General features: G+C 43.6%; 2 long non-coding RNA genes across 6 annotated transcripts; one reads left to right on the top strand and one right to left on the bottom strand.

Moving 5' to 3' along the window:
* Nucleotides 1–12,453: 12,453 nt before the first annotated feature.
* LOC309485385 lies at nt 12,454–15,973 on the top strand. 5 transcript variants are annotated; one of them, XR_014201150.1, is made up of 4 exons: nt 12,454–14,533; nt 14,801–15,131; nt 15,224–15,373; nt 15,463–15,973. It is a non-coding gene; the product is annotated as an uncharacterized lncRNA (long non-coding RNA). The 5 variants fall into 5 exon arrangements; XR_014201151.1 differs by having other exon boundaries at nt 12,456–13,356; nt 14,354–14,533; nt 14,801–15,373; nt 15,463–15,972; XR_014201153.1 differs by having other exon boundaries at nt 12,458–14,533; nt 14,801–14,859; nt 14,946–15,373; nt 15,463–15,971.
* LOC309485396 lies at nt 15,439–16,425 on the bottom strand. The gene is made up of 2 exons (XR_014201169.1): nt 16,102–16,425; nt 15,439–16,036 (listed from the first exon to the last, which is right to left on the bottom strand). It is a non-coding gene; the product is annotated as an uncharacterized lncRNA (long non-coding RNA).
* Nucleotides 16,426–18,862: the final 2,437 nt, after the last annotated feature.

The raw sequence follows: 18,862 nt of genomic DNA, 5'->3' as shown, positions 1-18,862 counted from the left end.
ATTATTTTAATATGTTTTTTATTGAACTCATAATTTTTCTCTAATGCAACATTGGTTTTGTAAAGGCTGAAAAATCTCCCTACGAGAAAAGAACAGAAAGACTTGGTGGCGAAGAACATCGCTCTCATTGTTGAGGAGGAAAACCAGTTCTAGAAATACGGCAAACAAGTCATCGAAACAGTGGAGAAGGCAGGGAGAGACATCTACCCAATCCTGAAGGACAAGCGGTCAGTCTGTGGATACGGCAAGAGCGCGCAAGTGGTTTTTTCTTAATATCCAGTTCTCCTGTTGTTCACTTTACTATTTGACTCAAGGTAAGGCTATTTTCGATTCTCTGCTTATCAAAGAATTTGCTGACTTTCTATCAGAGTTAGTATTGGTTGCAGATAAAGTAGGGCTGCACGATTATGACAAAAATCATAATTGCCGATTATTCCCTTGAAATTGTAATTGCGATTATTAATTACGATTATCACAATTTACATTGAATAGCCTATATATATATATATTTAATGCATGGCTAGCCGTGGATTATCCCTTACATATATATATATATATATATATATATATTAGGCATATTATTATACATGTTTACTTAAAAATTGTGAACACACACACTGTCCCCCTTTACTTAACATACACATAAATTGTAAGGCATTCATATAATATTTTTAATCTTACAGTTCAAACTACAATCCGGCCTCTAGTTCATAAATGCCAGAGGAGAACTGGCCCCCGACTGAGCCTGGGTTCTCCCAAGGTTTTTTTTCTCCATTAGGTCACCTGATGGAGTTTTAGGACACCATTAGGTCACTTGATGGAGTTTTTCGGTTCCTTGCCACTGTTGCCTTTGGCTTGCTCAGTTGGGGATATTTTTTGGGATATTTAATTTAATTTTATCAATCAATAAATTCATGTTTACTTAAAAATTGTGAACACACACACTGTCCCCCTTTACTTAACATACACATAAATTGTAAGAATATGACTAATAGTAAAGACTACTAAGAAATAAACATTAGGCCTATGCTAAAGCTATTAAATAGCAGTCCCAAACTAGCTTTTGTTAATACAATGTTGGTATGAGCCACTACAGTCATTTGAAAATGATAAATATAAAAAATAACACAAAGTAAAAATAAAGTGGCATTTTGGGGTTAATATTGAAACGACAGTTACCATGGTGAATACACAATATTAACAAGAACTGTTAATGAAACATGGAAACTGCTCCTGGTGAATAGAATGAAAATCATACCTGCATGCAAATCCTTCTCAGCTAACACACGACGTACCAGTAACGTGATTTATTGGTATTTTACTTTTATTTCGTGACTTACTAATTTACAATGTAACAACGTTGCATGCTCGTAGTTTCCTTTGCACTTTATACACAGCGCGTACCAAAAACCTTTAAGCTAGCTATGATTAAACCGCTTGTTAAAAAAAAAAACCGCAACTTGATCTTACAGAATTAGTCAATTACAGGCCGATCTCGAATCTACCCTTTCTGTCAAAGATACTAGAAAAGGCGGTATCTTCACAACTATGTTCCTTTTTAGAAAGAAATGATATCTGCGAGGATTTTCAGTCAGGATTTAGATCATACCATAGTACCGAGACAGCTCTCATTAGAGTCACAAATTATTTGCTCTTATCATCCGATCGTGGTTGTATCTCTCAATTAGTGTTACTCGATCTTAGTGCTGCATTTGACACCATTGACCACAACATTCTTTTAAATAGACTCGAAAATGATGTTGGCATTAGTGGAATTGCATTAGCATGGTTTAAATCATACTTATCTGACCGTTATCAGTTTGTAGCAGTAAATGAAGAGATGTCTTATCGATCACAAGTTCAGTATGGCGTACCACAAGGCTCAGTACTAGGACCGTTGCTGTTCACTTTGTACATGCTACCATTAGGAGATATCATTAGGAAGCATGGAATTAGCTTTCACTGTTATGCCGATGATATTCAGTTCTATATTTTTTCACAACCTTACGAAAACTACCAATTCACAAAATTAACGGAATGCACAGCTGATATAAAAAAATTGGATGACTAGTAATTTCCTTCTACTAAATTCTGAAAAAACAGATTCCAATTATTGTATAAAAAACTTCCTGACGTAATAACCTAGAATACTGTCTAACACTTGATGGCTAGCGGTTAGCTCATAAATGCCAGAGGAGAACTGGCCCCCGACTGAGCCTGGGTTCTCCCAAGGTTTTTTTTCTCCATTAGGTCACCTGATGGAGTTTTAGGACACCATTAGGTCACTTGATGGAGTTTTTCGGTTCCTTGCCACTGTTGCCTTTGGCTTGCTTAGTTGGGGATATTTTTGGGGATATTTAATTTAATTTTATCAATCAATAAATTCATGTTTACTTAAAAATTGTGAACACACACACTGTCCCCCTTTACTTAACATACACATAAATTGTAAGAATATGACTAATAGTAAAGACTACTAAGAAATAAACATTAGGCCTATGCTAAGTCCCAAACTAGCTTTTGTTAATACAATGTTGGTATGTCGCTGTGAGACTATCTTCCAAGGAGATTTTAACATAAATTGGTCAAGTAATAGTAATAGGCAAAAGTTAAAAATGATCTACTCAAAACATAATTTCCACCAAATAATCAAAGAACCGACAAGATTAACAAAAAGCAGTAAAACTCTTATTGACTTGATCTTCACAAATAGAACTGAGCGAGTGAGTAAAACGTACAACTTAATCACAGGTCTTTCTGATCACAATATGATTTTAATTGTTAGAAAGCTCTCTAAAAACCGTCTACAATCCTTCTGTAATATTCGGCATAAATTAGAACTTACAGGTATTCCAAAGAATAAAATAACTCAACTTGAAGATGAACTGCAGAACATAAATTGGAATAATGTTAAGCAAACTCATGATTTAGATACCTGCTGTACTACAATGATGAAAACACTAACAGATGTGATTCAGAAATATACTCAGGTACTGAAGAATTCACAACGTAGAAGGGTTTTACCATGGCTGAATAAGGATATTTTCCAGCTGATGAAAAAAAGAGACCTTGCGCTCAAACATTCATTATTAACAAAAACTAGCACAGATATATTTGTTTTTAAAGGATTAAGAAATAAAGTAGTTAGGGAGTTACGCAAAGCAAAAATAAACTACTTTATGAAATTGATGGCTGAATCAGGAGGGAAAAGTTCAGAACTTTGGAAACACCTAAATATTTTAACTAATCGAGTGCCTAAACAACAAAAATTAATAGCGGAATTAAATATAGATGGAATCGTCAGTAATGAAAGGACTGATATTGCAAACCAATTTAATAGATTCTTTATCCAATCAGCTGAGGAATTGGCTGACACTTTTCAACCGGTACAATTAAAACACATATTGAGAGACCAAACAACATCTTTTTGTATAAAAGAGGTAGACCAGAGTGAAACTGCTGAAGTTTTTAGACAGTTACGGCAATCTAAGGCCAAGGATAACTTTGGCTTGGATACAGCTTTTATAAAAAACGTCTCGGTTACGGATGTAACCCTCGTTCCCTGAGTGGGAACGGAGACGTTACGTCGGATGACGACGATTGGGGTTTCGCTTAGAAGCCTATCACCTTCGAGTATATAAAACGAGCCAATGGCAATGAAATGCCATGGGTCTGCGGAATTTGCATAGCGTAACTCCGCCCGCCGCAGGGGGTATATAAGGAAGTACGCTGGCACAATGCAGATATGTCTTCGCTGAGGAGCCGAGACTAGCCCCAGGCGTTTTTCAGCGGTACAGCGGAAGTGGCAGGAAGACGTAACGTCTCCGTTCCCACTCAGGGAACGAGGGTTACATCCGTAACCGAGACGTTCCCTTTCGTGGTCACTCCGAGTTACGTCGGATGACGACGATTGGGGTTCCAGTCTAATCACGCCACCTCGGCTGTCTTCAAGTGCCCTGCGTAAGTCTGAGCTCCCTGTTGTGAGACTAGCACGAACGAAGGAGTCCTACTTAACACAGGGATACCAAGGTACACTGGGAAGCATATCTCCAGAGAGAAATATGCAAATATGCCCAGCCATTGATGGGGGGGACTTAGAATACACATATGACCCAGAGGGCTGCATATGGAAAATCACTGGGGTGTCCAGCCGCAGGTGGAATTTTAAACCCCAGGGGTGGCAAGGTGGCTTGCCAAGGGAAAGACACACGCTCACAAGGAGACTTACAGTGGAATACACATGTGGGGGTCGCCCAGAGGGGGAACCATGCACATGGAGGCACTTAGTCAAGCGCAAAAGCTGCGTTATGGCAGATTGGCATAACTCAGGCGTTGACGTAACCAGTGCTGGAGGAAACTCAGAGCTTATCAGACTCACCTGAGAGAAATATCGCACGTATCCCGTCCGTGGAGAGGAATGGCGAGCAAGCGAAGACACCTGAGCAGAATCTAGCACCGGCTGGTTGAAGCGAGTACATGAGAAGAAACTGGCTCTACTCGGAGATTATAGAATCTTGCGAATGTGTTGGGTGTCGCCCAGCCTGCAGCTCTACAAATGTCTGTTAGCGAGGCGCCATGCGCTAGAGCCCAAGAGGAAGCCACACTACGTGTGGAGTGGGGTTTCACACCAAGGGGGCACGGACGACCTTGCTGCTGGTATGCCAAAGCAATGGTATCCACTATCCAGTGGGATAACCTTTGCTTTGAGAGAGCCTTTCCCTTCAGCTTCCCACCATGACAGACAAAGAGCTGGTCTGAGGTCCTGAAACACCGCGTTCTGTCTACGTAAGCACGGAGGGCGCGTACTGGACAGAGCAGTGCCAAGGCTGGGTCTGCCTCCTCCAAGGGCAGCGCTTGCAGGTTCACTACCTGGTCTCGAAAGGGTGTGGTAGGAACCTTGGGCACGTATCCAAGCCGGGGTCTCAGGATCACGTGAGAGTTAGCCGGCCCGAATTCCAGGCACGCTTCGTCAACCGAAAATGCCTGCAGGTCCCCTACCCTCTTGATGGAGGCCAATGCAACCAGGAGCGCTGTCTTCATTGACAGGAACTTAAGCTCCACTGACTGTAAAGGCTCAAATGGAGCACTCTGCAGGGCAGTTAGAACCACTGAGAGGTCCCAAGAGGGTACGAAGGGAGGACGAGGAGGATTTAGTCTCCTCGCTCCCCTCAGGAACCTGACGATCAGGTCGTGCCTTCCCAGAGACTTACCATCAACTGCTTCGTGATGTGCGGCAATGGCGGCAACATACACTTTCAGGGTGGAGGGAGACAGCCTTCGCTCCAACCCTTCTTGCAGGAAGGAAAGCACGACACTGATCGGGCATTTCGTGGGTTCTTGATGTTTAGAAGAACACCAGTTGACGAAGAGGTTCCACTTCAACGCATAGGCATATCTCGTGGACGATGCTCTAGCGGAAGTGATGGTAGCCACCACCGCAGGTGGTAGGGTACTCAAACCTGCCTCGTCCCGTCCAGGAGCCACACATGGAGGTTCCAAGATCGGGACGAGGGTGCCATAAGGTGCCCCGTCCCTGAGAAAGGAGGTCCTTCCTCAGAGGAATTGGCCAGGGAGGTGCTGTCGCGAGGAGTACTAGTTCGGAGAACCAGGTCCGGTTGGGCCAATACGGGGCAACCAAAATGACCTGCTCCTCGTCCTCCCTGATCTTGCGCAAGGTCTGTGCAAGAAGGCTCACTGGGGGAAACGCATACTTGCGTAGGCCCCGCGGCCAGCTGTGCGCCAGTGCATCCGTGCCGAGCGTGCCCTCGGTCAGGGAGTAAAACAGGTCGCAATGGGACGAGTCGTGGGAGGCAAACAGGTCTACCTGTGCGTCGCCGAACTGATCCCAAATCAGCTGGGCCGTCTGGGGATGGAGTCGCCATTCTCCAGCAAGAGGCCGAACTCGAGACAGCTCGTCGGCCGCCTGGTTCAGGTGTCCCGGGATATAAATGGCTCGAAGCGACCTCAGATGCTTCTGACTCCATATGAGGAGGTGGCGAGCGAGTTGCGACATACGGCGGGAGCGTAGACCACCCTGGTGGTTGATGTACGCTACTGTTGCGGTATTGTCTGATCGGACTAGTACGTGCTGGCCCCTGAGCAGCGCATGGAAGCGGTGCAGGGCGAGACGTACAGCCAGCAACTCGAGGCAATTGACATGCCAAAGGCGCTGGGGTCCTGTCCAGGAGCCCGCGGCAGCATGACCATTGCACATGGCGCCCCAGCCCGTGTTGGAGGCATCTGTTGACACAACAACATGCCGGGAAACTCGTTCTAAGGGCACTCCGGCCCGTAGAAAATTGAGGTTCGCCCACGGGGTGAAGGTCTGACGGCAGGCTGGAGTCACTGGGACTCGGAGCGTGCCGTGTTGCCATGCCCACCTCGGGACTCGATCGCGAAGCCAAAGCTGAAGCGGTCTCATATGAAGCAATCCCAGCGGCGTTACTGCGGCTGCGGATGCCATATGCCCCAGGAGCCTCTGAAAAAGTTTCAGTGGAACCGCACTCTTGTCCTCGAACTGACGAAGACAAGTCAGCAGTGACTGCGCGCGCTCGCTCGTAAGCTGCGCGCACATGGCGACCGAGTCGATCTCCATACCGAGAAAAGAGATCCTCTGCACGGGGCAGAGTTTGCTCTTCTCCCAGTTGACCCGAAGGCCCAGACGGACTAGGTGCCGGAGCACTAGGTCCCTGTGTTCGCAAACCTGGTCTCGAGAGTGAGCTAGGATAAGCCAGTCGTCGAGATAGTTCAGGATGCGAACCCCGTGTTCCCGAAGGGGAACAAGGGCTGCCTCGACAACCTTCGTAAAGACGCGAGGAGACAGGGCTAGCCCGAAAGGGAGAACCGCGTACTGGTATGCCTGCCCCTCGAAAGCAAACCGTAGAAACGGTCTGTGTCGAGGTAAAATGGAGACATGGAAGTAGGCGTCCTTCAGGTCGATCGCTGCAAACCAATCCTGCGGCCGCACACACTGGAGGATGTGTTTGGCCGTTAGCATCTTGAACGGCAGCCTGTGAAGGGAGCGGTTCAAGACGCGCAGGTCGAGGATTGGCCGTAACCCACCGGACTTCTTGGGTACAATGAAGTAAGGGCTGTAGAAGCCGGACTTCATTTCGGCTGGAGGGACAATCTCGATCGCACCCTTCGCCAGCAGGGTGACGACCTCCGCTCTCATGACAGGGGCATTGCCACCGACCATAGTGAAGCGGACTCCGCTGAAGCGGGGAGGAGATCGCGCGAACTGAATCGCGTAGCCGAGCCTGATGGTTCTCGCGACCCAGCGGGACAGTCTGGGAAGCTCTAGCCAGGCCTCCAGAAAGTGCACCAGCGGGGTCATACGAACCACAGACGTACCGTCGGTGGGGCAGCGAGGCGGAATGACCGGCAACGGCGAGGGTGGCATCGCGGCCCTGTGCGGGGGCACGGTCATTAACCGCGTCCTGCCAGAGGAGGCCAGGGGAGGGCGCGCGTCCCACGGGGGCGTGCTCTGGCAGGGGTCTGGCGACAGAGGGGGATGAGAGGAGCGTGGCCCGTGGGCGGCGCGTGCTGTCATCCCAGACCTCTGGGACAGAGGAGGGCGGCAGTGGCGGGACCCGAGGGTGGCGCGCACTGCGGCCCTCTGACTCTGTAGGCTCAGGATTGGGAATTTTGATTCTTTCTTTAACCACATTAGGGTGCTGCCCGTCGTGGGACGAGCAGCGGGGAGTGGAGAACAAAAGATTCTCCCCCGGCCCTCCACCGGGGGAAGGAGTGGCCCTGCTACCACCTCCTGTAGAGAAAAGAAAGCCAATCCTGAGCTGCCCGTCTCAGGAGCGCCGCTTAGCCTGGCGTTTAGCGGGCCGCGGGGCTTTTTAAAAGTGCTGCTTAGGCTGGCGTGGCAGTCTAAGGGGCGGAGACGGGCAGCGCCGCCCTCCTGCGACCTCCTCCTGCTCAGGGCCAGTGAAGGCCCGAGGGGAGGAGCCGCATGGAGGTGGCCTCGGCGGGAAGCAGACTAAGGAGACCGCACGGACGGATGACCGTCGGTGCAGAAGGCCTCAGTCTGCTTCTGGGGGGGGGGTCAAAAACTGTAGGGTACAGTCCTCAACCACACCGCCGAGGAGCCCAGCCTGGGACATGAGGGAGCTGAGAAAATGAATTCTCAGACCCCCTCACATCAACCTGGCTGAGCCCATGTCTGGACCACTCTAGTGGACACCACCTGACCCAGGATCACGCAGGTACCGATGTCGCCCGAGAGCGAGGTCAGTGGTGTGCGCGGCGGAACGACCAAGCCGGGCATGGGAGGCATAGCGTCCCAGCAAGGGGGCGTGGTCGAGTTTCCGCGTTCTGTCAGTGTTGGCCAGGGAAGGACTAGCGTTCCACTGCGGCCGGTTCCGACAGAACTCCCGAGTCAGCACTGCCTCGAAGGCGAAGGCGACACACAGCACTGCATGCCTGTGCCACGATAGTGACAGAGAACATACAGCCCATGATCGCCACGCGATCGAGTGCAGCGAAGGCGGAGGACGCCCGCGGGCCGGAAGCATCCTGATGCACATCCGGGAAGCCTACAGCGCTCAGGGGGAGGGCGGCGCCACTCCAGCCGATGCTTTCAGCTGCCCGGGAAAGCATGGCCATCAGCTCTGGATCTGACTCGACTAACGCTGACACTCCAGAGGGAGGCAACGCAGTCGAATCCTCATTTCCAGAGGAATCAAGCCCGCCTTGTGATGCTGTGAGTGACATGACACCACCTGCTGGAGCCCCGAATGAAAACACTGGGTCCCTAAGAAGAACCAGGTACACACGGAAGCCCCACGGTTTGCGATGTGGAGGGGGGCGTGGCCCGAGGAATGCTCGTCGGTATTATGCCACACTGTAACCCTCAGATCACCCTGGCCACCAGCCAAAGTATCCCCTCTCGAGGAAGAGATAGATTGGGGTGTGGCAGAGGGGACCCTACCCCCCAACACGCGAAACAGCGCTCGTGACCGTTAGGCAGATGAATCACGCGCCCACATCCAGTAAATACACGGGCGAGCCGTCTTGAAAAAGACGTGCCGCGTGCAGCTCTTTTAGAGAGAGGAAAAGCTCAGCAGAGTGCTGAAGCGCCCAGGGAGAAACACACACACTGTCGGCAGATCACTGCACAGATCAGCAGCAGGCAATGCGATCTCGCTGGAACACGCCGTCACACCAACACACTGAAGAGCCGCTCGTCTCGTAGAGTGAAGATGATACAGAATAGCTTGTAGGAGTGAAGAAAACTCTTAGCTCCGAAGCGAAAACATATCTGCATTGTGCCAGCGTACTTCCTTATATACCCCCTGCGGCGGGCGGAGTTACGCTATGCAAATTCCGCAGACCCATGGCATTTCATTGCCATTGGCTCGTTTTATATACTCGAAGGTGATAGGCTTCTAAGCGAAACCCCAATCGTCGTCATCCGACGTAACTCGGAGTGACCACGAAAGGGAAACACAGTTCTCTCTTCTTAATGCCAGTTACACATGTAGTAAATTTATCCATAAGAGCAAATGAATTCCCTCAGCAATGGAAAACGGCTATTATAACTCCAGTCTTTAAGTCTGGAGCATCTGACCAGGTCTCAAATTATAGACCAATTTCAATTTTACCTGCACTCTCAAAGGTTCTTGAAAAAACAGTTGCCAAACAACTTGTTGATTATCTTGAAAGTAATCATCTTCTACATGCCAAGCAATTTGGGTTTAGACCACGGTACTCAACAGAGTTGGCAAACTGTTACCTCACTGAAATGATAAAACAGTCATTAGATGAAGGTAATGTAGTGGGAGCAGTATTTCTGGACTTGAAAAAAGCCTTTGATACTGTGAACCACGAAATTCTTTTAAATAAATTAGAAAATTTTAACTTATCACATGATGCAATAACTTTGTTTAGATCATATCTAGAACACAGGCAGCAGTGTGTCAAAATAAATTCCACCCAGTCATCTATTCAAACTTGCCGAATCGGAATTCCACAAGGTTCAATTTTAGGCCCTTTACTTTTTAGTTTATATATAAATGATCTTCCAGACAGTTGCAAAAGGGTAAAATGCCAAATGTATGCAGATGACACAATTATATATGTCTCAGCAAAAAACCCTCAGATTGCAGCTGAGATGCTTTCAAAAGAACTGGATGGTGTATCACAGTGGCTCCGAAATAATCATCTGACCCTGAACTATGATAAGACAGTCTCTATGTGCTTTTCAATAAAAAGAAAGGTCAATGAAATTTTTAGAATAAAGATTGATGAGAAGGAGATAGATGAGGTACATGAATTTAAATTTCTAGGGGTTACTTTAGATTCTCATCTTAAGTTTGATAGTCATGTAAAGAGACTGTGCAAAACTGTCAAGACAAATTTAAACTGCTTCCGATTAATAAGACAATATATACCCATTAAGGCAGCACAGCAGTTTATGCACTCTATGATATTTTCTCATCTATCGTATTGCATTACTGTTTGGGGTCAGGCCAATCAAACAACAATTACACCCGTTAGGTCATTATATAAACAGGCATTAAAAGTAATGGACCAGAAACCTGTAAGATGGCACCATTGCCTCATTCTAAGGAAGCATAATGTTTTCAGTTTTGACAGTTTTGTAAATTATTCATTTCTAAAACTACTTTTTAAGTGTGTGAACAACCTTGCACCAGAAATATTTTGTCAACTAGTAGCGAAACAAAAGAGTGGAATAAGAACTAGAGGCACAGTAAGTGGAAACTGTATAGCCGCAAAACGTAGAACAACATTTGGTCAGACATCATTTTCAGTAAGAGGCATAAAGTTGTGGAACGCCTTACCATCAGAAATGAAAACACTGACAGAACTCAAGGTTTTTAATACACATTTAAAGCAATGGCTGAAACTGAAACAACTCTGTGAACACTAACTGTGCAGGATACAACACAATGCATACAAACATAAAGTTGCATATGTTAGCATGCACAGACAAATGCATACTTTTGTGTTTTTGTATTGTTAAATGTGTCTAGATTTTGTTTTATAGTGATTTCTACATCGATTTAAGCCCATATCTTATTTCATGTATGGGATGTATTTATTGTATGTATTTTAATAGTTATAATTTTTTATTCAATACTCTGTAATTTCTGTTTTAATCTTACAAGCCTAACCGGGGACAGGGGTTGCAAATTAGTCAAGGCTATAAACCTGTATGCATGGCATCTACTTTGTATTTTTTATAAAGCAATGTTCTATGCATTTGTCCCTGTCAAATAAACATTAAATAAATAAATAAAGCCACCACAGTCATTTGAAAATGATAAATATAAAAAATAACACAAAGTAAAAATAAAGTGGCATTTTGGGGTTAATATTGAAACGACAGTTACCATGGTGAATACACAATATTAACAAGAACTGTTATTGAAACATGGAAACTGCTCCTGGTGAATAGAATGAAAATCATACCTGCATGCAAATCCTTCTCAGCTAACACACGACGTACCAGTAACGTGATTTATTGGTATTTTACTTTTATTTCGTAACGTTGCTCAGACTCGCTCTCCCAGTTTAAAACTAGATTAAAGTCGCATCTCTTCAGCCAGGCATTCATATAATCCTACAGTTCAAACTACAATCCGGCCTCTAGCTCATAAATGCCAGAGGAGAACTGGCCCCCGACTGAGCCTGGGTTCTCCCAAGGTTTTTTTTCTCCATTAGGTCACCTGATGGAGTTTTAGGACACCATTAGGTCACTTGATGAAGTTTTTCGGTTCCTTGCCACTGTTGCCTTTGGCTTGCTCAGTTGGGGATATTTTGGGGATATTTAATTTAATTTTATCAATCAATAAATTCCTCTTGAAACAAACTTTGTTGTATTATTTTAATTTAATACTGTGAAGCTGCTTTGATACAATCTGTATTGTGAAAAGCGCTATACAAATAAACTTGACTTGACTTGACTTGACTTTTTAAAGGATGGAGAAATTATCTGTAAAAAAAAAAAGAAGTAGGCTAAGTCCTTACACAGCAGAGAAATTAATATTTTTGAATAAAAATCTCTAAAAAAGTGAGACATTGTGGCTTGATTTCTTTTATTAATATTCATTTTGCAGGACCAAAATAACATTATGCACAGTGAGGAGCCCCTATAGGTTACAAGCTTCACTATTAGAAAAATACAATAATAAAAAAAAAACACATTTTTTTAATGGCTTGTCAAGGTTGTTTCAGATCAACACCTGCAAGTGACCACTAGGTGTCACTGTTGAGACGTCGGATTGATTCGAAGTCTCGAAACAATATGGCCCATTTGGTTCAACTGTTTCATTGCTTCACGAAGCCTCGATCTGCCCACCACTACTGAAGCCATCATTTTTGCGCTTTTGAGAGGATGTTTTTCATTCAAATGTCAGAAGCAGCTTTCCAGTACAGAAGGGACGGGCCCCTCAGCCGCCAACAGTAAACAACAAATATGGCTAGGTTTGAGTGACAGCTCAGATTCCACGAGATTTCACTCTCACTGGAAAGCAAACACCGTAGAAGAGATCATTTTTAGGTAATGTAAGATTTCACTTCACAAACACATACCTATTGTTTATTTAGAGCTAAATGTTTAATTTATAACAACAAAAATCACAGGATTTGGACTTTGAAAATGGACATGTATCTTTAAGGAATAAAAGGAACATGTCATTATTTCTTCCGGTACAAAACAACAAAGACACTCTCTGACTGGAGAGATGATCAACTTCTCACTTTGCGAGCTAAAGAAGCCAGGATTGATAGTTGAATTAAGACTCTGCTTGGGGTGAATAGTTTAGGTTAAGATCTATTTTAAAATCTCTGTTAAATAATAATTTAATGTATTATAGGCCCTCACTCTCGCAGAATGCACTCAGGGAGAACGAATTCTGCACACTTTTTTAAAAATTGATTGCAGTACGACAAGAGGCTTGTTAAAATAAAGTAAATACAATCTCCTCAGTCCTCCGAAGATCCCGAAAAAATGTCCGTTGGTGCTTCATTGACTACTTCGCTCAGAGAACCTGTCAATCACAGCTGTCAATCATGACGTTACACCACCGCATCACGTAACTAACTAAAAACCAACTTATTTTTTAAACAGACACTTGAACTTACATCAGCGTGATAAAAACGACAGCAAATGAAAGAAACCCGGTTTGGAAAAAATATATTTGAAGTGTATTTAATTGTTTAGTTGGTCTCACGTCCCGTTGAATAACACGGGGAGGCGGGACTTATGACCTATACTAGGACCAGTCACCGGGGGGCGATCGAGACGTTTTGGCTTCACTTTTCAGGGTTTGTGCGGCACGCTTGCTCCAGACACGTCGGTGCGTCCGCCATCTTGGAACGGTCAGTGTTTCGCCATTCACATTAAGAAACAATGATAATGAATCAAAAGATTGAATCAACAATAACAAAGAATAATGATGCCGTAACATTGTGCTGCTTTTGGTTGTGAAACAGCCTAGATTTAAATTCCCGAAGAAATGGGATAATAACCTTTCAAGGGTGAGGATGTGTTCGTTTGTGTTTATGTATTTAATTCAGACGTGTTTATTCTGTGGTAACTCGTGTTAGCAGATGCCTTCGTCTAGTTGCATTGTGTTAGTTTAGCTAAATAATCTGCTGAAGTCTATTGCAGGGGTGTATTCCAGAGAGATGGGTTAATTTACCATCAGATTAACCCTGAACTCTGGGTTGATTAACCCAAAACCTGCTTACTCGGGGTATGTCGGTTCCAAAACATCTGTGTTGAGTTAGTTTAATCAACATCCTGCTAATAACCTCGAGTTAATGCGCGTGCACGGCGAACATATAAAGGCATTTTCAATGGAACGGCGAATTCAGGAGTCACCATGGAAGGGTGAAAAGTTACGAGCCGCGTATTTCTCCGAAGCGGAGTTAGAAGTTTTAATGTTGGCTTATGAGGAGTTCAAGCCCATTATAATGAAAAAAAAGCAATACAGCTGCATATGCGAGGGGAAGACAATTGGCTTGGCAAAAAATAACTGACAGAGTAAATGTGTAAGTTTTTTTTTATTACATTTTAAATATGCTTGCCTTTCTTTTGTTAATTTGCAAAGTTGAACAACTCTTTTTGAGCATGTGGCATGACTCGACAAGCAGGTACTTTTCTCTACATCAGTTTCTTAAGAATACAGTACAATGTATATTGACAATAAATATTTAGGCCTCTTGTTTTATAAGGTGTAATCTTTCTGGAGCCAAAAGAACTCTTTCCCAATTCCAAAATGAAACACAAAAACATTCTCCAAAAAGGTAATTTTATTTTAACTGTTGTAAGATCAATGTCTTAAGTTACTTTTACAGTATTCTTCCTATATAGCTAATAGAAAGAAGGCTGAGGCCCATCTAACTGGCGGGGGTCCACCTCCACCTCCTCTCACCCCATCTGAGGAGTTGGCTCTTTCACTTAATAAAGGTCGCCCTGTGGTCGATGGTATTCCAGAGGGCACTTCGTCAGACTTTGCTACCTCCCACAACAACTCAAGTGACTTGGTACAATGTAGGTATACCATATTTGTACTTATGATTATTTAGTCATACGTTTGGACAAAACGATCATTAACTCTTGTCATTAGGAAGAAGGCTAAATGCTTCCCAAATGCAGTAATTTTCACTTGTGCATTATGCATATATATTCTATTTTACAGCATATATGCTGTATACAGTAATCTGTTTTGTTTTTTTATTCTTGCATGTTCCTAATGCCTTTATTCAGTGTCTGTCATGCTTTAGTAATTTACACATTGAGTATCTTTTTTTCATGCAGTTGCTGATGGACGCATTGTATTATTGGATCCTCCTGAAACCACACAGTCTGTCACAATTGTTAGTGATGCATTTTAAGAACCAGTTGCTTTTAGATCTTTCACTTTGTCTGCCAGACAAAGTAACCTTGCATATTTCCACTCTAGGATGATGATGAAGAGACCACATCTGCTGTGACTGAATTAGAAAGTGCTGGGAGACCCACAGAGGTATGATGCATATACTGGACAATGCATAGCTTTTTAGATGTGTCATTTGTCCTGTGACAGAATCTAGCTGGGGATGTACATGCAGATGAGGGTCCATCTACCTCTACACATAATCTTAGCAGTGTAAGAACTTGTCCCTGGTTGTCCTTATTTACATAATGTTACTATGTGGCAGATTTTCTTCTTTAACCATCTTATTTACTTTGCCTTCCTAGTTGTCTGCAAAGGAGCTGTATAAGGTCCGTCTATTAAGGCAAAAAAAAAAAAAAACTGACATGGACCTTATACAGCTTCAGCTAGAGGAGAAAAGGCCGGCCATTAAAAAGGCCAAACTTGAAATAGAACTACTGGAGCATCGCCTTAAGGTGAGAATCATATGTGAACATGAATCTGTTATTTTTTTGTGTGTGTATAAAGCAATAAATGCAAATCTGTCATGTCTCTTTTATTTCAGGATAGGAAGAAATAACACATTAAATAAAGTGATTTTGACAAATCATGTCTCTAAGCATTCTGGCATCTCTGTGGTCTGCTAGATTCAATGGGTGTTGTTCTAGGTCATCTTCATCAGGACTGGGGGGGGGATGCCTCTCTCCTCTTATTGTGGCAATGTTGTGAAGTACCACACAAGCAACTGTGATGTCACATGCCCTATTTGGAGTGACCCTGAGCCCACAGACACTGAAACCTCGCCTTCAGAATGCCTATTGTCATCTCCAGCTTGGCCCGTGTTCTGCTGTGAGACAGGTTGAAGCGTGTCTGTGGTCCGGGCTCAGGATCAGGGTAGGGTGTCATTATATAGGGGAGGCAAGGGTATCCTCTGTCCCCCAGCAAGTAACCATAGAAGTGTCCTGTAATGTTTGAGGTGTTTTGTAAATGTAATAAAGACTACAAGCATTTGTCTAACAAAACGTACCCTGTTGAAATTTGTTGCACAGAGATGACTCTCTAAATATTCTGGCGTCATGTACAGACCCAGGCCATTTTGCCTCAACATTAGTGATGAGGTGGGTTGCATCACATATTACCTGTGGAGAACAATACGTTTATTATTTGTAACACCAATATTAAGGAGCCAAAATATAGCCATTACTTGCACATTGATGCTATGCACAGACTTCCTATTAACATAGTCTCCCTCATTGATAGATGGAGCTTTAATAGGAATGTGGGTGCCATCAATGCACCCAATCACGTTTGGGAACCCTGAAATTAAGATTAATTTAAGAAGTCTGTGTAGTAGTGATGTTACGTATGACACTGAAGCTTCGATGTGCGTATCACACAAGCGACATGATTTCTAGTGAAGGCCCGTATCGGGGCGTGTACTGGTTTACTAGAGTCACGTGATCGATGACAAACGAAGCCTCACTTTCTGTCAAATCACGTGCGCGTTTCGCTTTGGGTGTCAGAAGGCTCGAACTCCAGATCGTATTTAATGAGTCATTGTTGCCTCAGTCTGGTTGATGTGTTTGTCAGGAGAGTGCTGTACTTTGAAAGTTAATCAATATATTACATTTAAATAACCAACATTTATTTTTCACTACTTAGGCTATAATTTTTTTGTTGTTTTTGTGTCTTTTTGTAAAATCTTTGCACTTTTTGGTGATTTTAGGTAATTTGGTGTTGGTATTTGGGTTTAGGGGGGATAGGGTGTTGGTGTTTGGTGAAGGGTTTGTATTTAGAGCAATGGCAACAGCCAAAAATAATAAATATAATTAAAAACTTTATCACCTTTCTGTCATTCCTACAGTTAAGCACTATCAGTAACAAGTGTCATAAGCGCATTTAATAACAGATGATCCTATCAGACAATGTCCTTATTCATTGTGTGTGTGTGTGTGTGTGTGTGTGTGTGTGTGTAGAGAGAGAGAGAGAACTTTAATGGGAAAATGAATTTATTTAATGAACAAATCAAACACAAACATGTAAGGCTTTTATTTGTACACATAACATTGAAACTATGGAGTGTTGTTGCTTCATCTGCCAGAGCTTCTGGCTGCTTTATTTTAAATAACCACCAGATGGCGCTGTTCTCGACCAGTTCTCGACACTCTCGAAGCTTTGAATCTTTTCCCGGAACAGTCAGGAGAAAGCCTCAGTGATTCATGAGGCTTCATTTCCCATTCCTATTGTGTAGCCTTTACGTGTGTGTGTGTGTGTGTGTGTGTGTGTGTGTGTGTGTGTGTGTGTGTGTGTGTGTGTGTGTGTGTGTGTGTGTGTGTGTGTGTGTGTGTGTGTGTGTGTGTGTGTGTGTGTAGTCAAAATAAACCTATAAGAAATGTCATTTAATTGAAGTAGATGACAGAATTTCTGAGAGCAAACCTGCCACCCTGTAGAATTCTTCTTTAATAAAGCGCACAGGTTTATGGCCAGGGAACTGTACAAAAGTGTGTAGAAACCGTTTCAGTTCCATGCATACTGTACGAACGGCTCTGCACACTGTTGCCTTTCCCAAATGCTCTGCATCATCCACATTGTAGAGAAAACTCCCCGTAGCAAAAAAGCGCAGAGCAATACAAATAATTTGTTCGGCACTAAGCGCTGACCCGCGGTTTGTCACGTTTGAGATGTGTGGTTTTAGTAGGTTTGTTAAATAAATTAACGACTCCCTAGAAAAACGATAGCGCTCCTGCAAATATTCGTTAGGATAAGAAAAGACATCGATACGTGGTCTTATCACCCTCTCACGGCGAAAAAAAACCCTGTATAATCTGTGCCTCTACGTCCACAGGATCCTCATCAAAAGGGCAGCCATGCTCGGAAACCTCTCTGAAACAAACTAACCCTACAACATAACCTGCTCCGAGCAGGTTATCCTCAGAGAGTCAGTTGCTATGGTTATCTAATGAATAAGTACTAGTATCTATTTAATAGGTACTAGTATCTAATGAATAAGTACTAGTATCTAATGAATAAGTACTAGTATCTAATGAATAAGTACTAGTATCTAATGAATAAGTACTAGTATAATAATAATCAATTTTATTTATAACGCACTTTTCATTCCGAAGAATCTCAAAGTGCTACACAAAAGAACAACAATAATAACTACAGAATACTAAAAACCATTAAAACAATAAAACAATCAGCACATAAAAGCCTTTCTAAATAGGAAGGTCTTCAGTTCTGCCTTGAAAGTGTCCAAGCTGTGTACTTCTCTCAGCTCACTCGGGAACTGATTCCAAAGCCGCGGTGCAGCTGAACAGAAAGCTCGGTCCCCCATAGTACGAAGTCTAGTGGTCGGGACCTGAAGAAGTAGGTGGCCTGATGATCTGAGAGTGCGGGAGGAGGATTTCAAGGTGATGAGTTCTTGCAGATAAGGTGGTGCATGTCCAGTAATACATTTGTGTGTGTACAGCAGAATTTTGATTAATGAATAAGTACTAGTATCTAATGAATAAGTACTAGTATCTAATGAATAAGTACTAGTATCTAAAGAATAAGCACTAGTATCTAAAGAATAGGCACTAGTACCTAAAGAATAAACACTAGTAGCTAATGAATAAGTACTAGTACTTAATGGAATAGATACTAGTATCTAAAAAATAAGTACTAGTAGCATGAAAATAGAGACTAGTCGGTTTAAATCATTAAATGTTAATACGGCTTGCCATACAGATGCTCAGTCAACTTGCTCTCGAGTGATCCCGGACCGTTCCAATATGGCGGACGACTTACAGCGACACAGTGAGGCATCTATGTTTGTATGTCTACGGTCCAACGGATACTAGAGAATCCTAAACGAGTGCGCGATCTACATTTACATTTACATTTAGTCATTTAGCAGACGCCTTTGTCCAAAGCGACTTACAAATTAGGACAAAATTCAGCGAGTCATCATAAAGAGGCAA

The sequence above is a fragment of the Leuciscus leuciscus genome, assembly GCF_965113295.1.
Source record: "Leuciscus leuciscus genome assembly, chromosome: 21".
In the NCBI taxonomy this organism is placed as follows: domain Eukaryota; kingdom Metazoa; phylum Chordata; class Actinopteri; order Cypriniformes; family Leuciscidae; genus Leuciscus; species Leuciscus leuciscus.
Note: the sequence above shows the minus strand (reverse complement) of the source record. Positions and strands in the feature narration are given on the sequence as shown.